Source organism: Mastomys coucha, chromosome X (genome assembly GCF_008632895.1).
Source record: "Mastomys coucha isolate ucsf_1 chromosome X, UCSF_Mcou_1, whole genome shotgun sequence".
Classification (NCBI taxonomy): Eukaryota; Metazoa; Chordata; class Mammalia; order Rodentia; family Muridae; genus Mastomys; species Mastomys coucha.
Window position 1 is genome coordinate 1,440,614 of NC_045030.1, and position 4,475 is coordinate 1,445,088.

Genomic DNA, 4,475 nt, shown 5'->3' on the forward strand with positions numbered 1-4,475 from the left:
TCAAAAAACAACCGACATTAAATAAAAATAAGGTGGGGGCTACCGAGAAAAGGAGCACTAACCAACTGCCTTAGCATAACCGCCTCAGCAACACGGTAACGGCTTCACGGCATAACCTCCTCAGCGCGCAAGCTTCCGTTAACGGCCGCCTGTCAGAGCGCAGCCTTCCGTAACGGCTGCCTGTCAGTGTGCAACCTTCCTGTAACTGCCGCCTGCACAAGAAAAGGTGCAGAGAAAACTGTCCGGGGCCGTACCATTTTCATGGGCAGGGGGGGATTAAAAATCAATGCTTCCCTCAGTTGGACTTTAAACCAAGTGGTCAAAAAAAAATCATAGTAGGAAGGTTCTAATCTTTTATCAAATTATTTCTTGTCAGAATCTTCAGAGTCTGGAAGAAATAAAAGACTTACAAATCTCTGCACCCGTTGGTGCACCCCTGCCAAACTCAAGACAATGGAAGTGACCAGCAACTGACACGCCCCCAACCTGCCCACTCCAACCGCCAACTGCCCAGCACGCCAGCCCCCAATGTATAAAAATGGAGGTTAAGCCTCTGGTGACGTAACTCCAGTAGCGAAGTGGATTCAAATCTCAAAACTACCACAAGATGAACATTTCAGAATAAAGTATTAGTTGTTTTAACTAACTTAAAATTACAAAGACTAAATTGTAATATCTTGAACAATAAATAGATGAGAGGGTTTGCTGGAGCAGTAGGGTGACTAAGAGGACTTGTCAAATCATGTCAGTGGCGCAGGGCTTGTTTTGAAAACAAGGTTTGTTTTTTGTTTTTTGTTGTTTTTTTTTTTAATTTTTTTCAAGGCAAATACTCCCTAAATTTCTCAGGCTGGTCTGTAACTAGTCCATAACCTTAGCCTAAACTGAAAGACTTTTCTTTCTAATTTCTTATAGATTATTGCCTTATTGATGGTCTAAACCTAAATTTATTTGAGATTATAATGCAATTACAACATTCCTCCCTTTTCTTTCGTCCCTTCAAACCTTTCTATATACTCCTTCCTATTCCCCTTCAAATTTTACTACCAAACTAAACCTATCTTTCAAAAGTAGTTGTCCTTTTCTACCTGTGTAATTAAACTTCTGACTGCAGAGGAATTTACATTTCCCTCAACAACTCCCCTATAAATTAAGGGAGGGAACCGGGTTTTTTGTTGTTGTTGTTGTTTTCATTTTCGTTGGGTTTTTTTATTTTTATTATATTTTTTTATTTTTTTCAGAGGGAAAACTGGGAAAGGAGATATTATATGACATATAAATAAAGAAAATATCTAATAAAAATAAATAAACTGTTTAGAGATATTGAAATGACCAATGCTAGTTACTGACAATCACACTAATTAAGGCAATTAGGAGCTTAAGAATCTTTCCTTTAATACTGGTCATATCAAGAACATTTAAAAACATTAATTAATTAATTAATTAATAAGCACAATTACATCAGTGTTTGAAGAGGTTGAAGTAACTACGTCTTTTTGCAGAGATTTAGCAGTATTTTCCAGATAAAACATGACAATTATTTTTGATCTATACTTCCTCCAATTGTTTTATTTTCTGCTTTAGCTTGTATAAATATTAATTATTTTAGTTAGTACAAATAAACTGTGGCCAGGATCTTGGATGGTCTCAATAGCATTGCCACGGCAGATGTGGCTATTAGAAAAGGAAGGCTGAGAAGTGACTAGGCAGACACAAAATAAAGTCAGAACAGGATGGCATCACCTTAGTCACTTCAATATTTAAGTCCCTTATCTTTTTCCCTCTATTCTTCTCATTCAGAGGAAAGGACAGCTATACATGATATGTAAGATAATAGCATACCATTCTTTTTCACTGTTTTGCATGCATATATATATTTGTGTATATATATATATATATATATATATATATATATATATATATTCCTAAATATAACCTGTTTGAGCTATATATTGCTACCTGTATGTATGTTTTCAGGGCTGTTTGGTACTGGGGAACAAATGGGTGTGCTCTTCCCTAGAGAAAGCTACCTCTCTCACCCCTAGCTTCCCTCAGTTACCTATGGTTCCTTTGTCCTGTCCAGTTTGTTGTATTCACTGGTGCCTCCTTATTGGGCTCACATTTGACACTCATTGTAGTGAGAATTTATGAGAATAGCTTCTAACTTTGCTAAGAGACATGATCTCACTGCAAGTTCCCTGATCTTTTGGCTCTTACCATCTTTCCAGGCCTTCTTCCATGATGTTCCCAGAATTTTAGATGCAGGGGAGCTTTGTAGATGTGAGAAGACTATGCTTAAAATATTTTTTAAACAAAAATATAAATGTTTGAGAAAATGGATACTCCATTCACTTTGACTTAATCACTATAGAATGTTGGGTGTGTCCCACATCACTTTGTAACCCATGAAGATGTAGAATGATGTACCAAATATAATATTAGTGTCCAGCATGCTAATTCTCCCTGCACACATAATTCCATACAGGAAGCATAGAGCAAACTGCCCAGACAATTTAGACAATAACATTATAAGTTCTAAACTAACCTCAAAAAACATAATGAGACCCTGCCTCAAATAGGTAAAATAAATAAATATGAAGTAAATAGAGCGGGCATGCTAGAATTCACCTTTAATACTCAGGGAGGCAGATACAGGCAGATCTCTAGGAGTTCAAGGCCTGTTTGTACTACATAGCACATTACAGGTAAGTGTTGCTGTCCATCAGCAACGTTAAAATAGTGGGTTACCTGGAATATGGAGTTAGAAGAAGATAAGAGGAGATAGGAGGAGATAGGGTGGCCAAAATTATACCTACCCACGAGGAAGGTACCTTAAAACATTAGACAGGAGCATTTATCACTCAGCCATCTTGAACCTTTAATGCCCCATGTTTGTTCCCCCAACAGGTAAAATAATTGAGGCAAAAACCACTCCCCCAAGTACATCAGCATGCCAGTCCAATCAGCGACTTCCTTTTTTCTCTACGGAGATGGAACTTCTGAACGTAACTGGAACAAGGTTGGAGGTGTGGTAAATAACAGGAGGTGGGCAGAGAGGTGTGGCTATGAGAGGCAGGCCTCAAACCAGGAGGGTAACAGGTAAGGAATGGCTATATAATGAAACCTTGTCTCCAGAATAAATAAATAAATAAATACCCATCTCATAAGATGTTATACGTGAAGCCCAATAACCAGGCAAATTCTCAAGCACTACTTCATTTCTGAATAATTAGAAAGCCAGGGATAGAGCTCAAATGTCTTGTTCTAAGTGGCTGCCAGATAACTGTCATATGCCGTAATGGATGACATTCATTGTTTAGGGAACAATCTTTTCCATTTGGATAAATGAACAAGCTTTATTTTATCACTTTTTTTTTTTTATAGATCCCACAACTCTGTGGCTTCTCAATTAAGTTTCCCGCCTAAATTTCAAAACCATTGTTGATTTCTTGACCCCTAGCTGTATGCTTAATAATGTGGTGAGTACAATAAAGACAACACAAATCATTTCATTTCCAGACTTGCAAGAGAGATTATCCAAGCATAGGAAACATGAGTTTGTTTTATAAGACCAAATCCAGTAATGTCACATGAATTACACTAACAATAAATGTGTATTCTAGAAAATAAAAGGGAAATCTCAGTTATAAGAGGGAGAATCTAATCAGAAATAGCCACAGCCAAACCAAGGCTGCTTCTCAAAAATAGCCATCTGTCATTGTGATGCATAGTTTTCTATTACCCTGGTACAAGCTAAAGTCATCTGAGAAGAGGGAGCCTCAGTTAAAAAGAAAAAAATGCCTCCATAGGATTGGCTGTAGGCAGGCCTACAGGGTAGTTTCTTAATTGGTGGTTGATGGGGAGAGCCCACCCAATTATAGAGTGCCACTCCTGGCTTGTTGTCCTGGGTATTATAACAAAGCAGGCTGAGCAATCCATAGGGAGCAAGCCATTAAGTATCATTCTTCCATGGCCTCTGCATCAGCTCCTGCCTCCATATTCCTCCCATGTTTGAGGTCCTGTCCTGACTTCCTTCAGTGATAAACAGCAATGTGAAAGTGTAAGCCAAACATACCCTTTCCTCCCCAAGTTGTTTTTTGGTCATGGTATTTCATCACAGCAATAGCAGCCCTAACTAAGATATTAATTTTCTACCACAAGGCAATAATATATTCCTTAGCTGTCTAATTAAGCCTCTGACAGCAGAGGAACTTGCATTTATCTTTAACCGATCCCCTATAAAACAGGAAATATAAATCGTAATGTTGCTGGGCGGTGGTGGCACACGCCTTTAATCCCAGCACTTGGGAGGCAGAGGCAGGTGGATCTCCAAGTTCGAGGCCAGCCTGCTCTACAGAGTGAGATCCAGGACAGCCAAAGCTACATAGAGAAACCCTGTCTCAAAAAACCAATAATAAATAAATAAATGAATAAATAAATAAATAAATAAATAAAAATGTTTAGAGATACTTAAGTCC

The 4,475-nt window shown here is 38.1% G+C and overlaps 1 protein-coding gene across 1 annotated transcript in view; it reads right to left on the bottom strand.

Moving 5' to 3' along the window:
* Positions 1 to 194, bottom strand: part of Ccnb3 (cyclin B3) — a 58,885-nt gene extending 58,691 nt beyond the window's left edge. The window contains exon 1 of the mRNA XM_031373041.1: positions 63 to 194. The gene's annotated coding sequence lies outside the window, so the exon portion shown is untranslated. The remainder of the gene's footprint in view (positions 1 to 62) is intronic.
* Between the last annotated feature and the right edge of the window lie 4,281 nt (positions 195 to 4,475).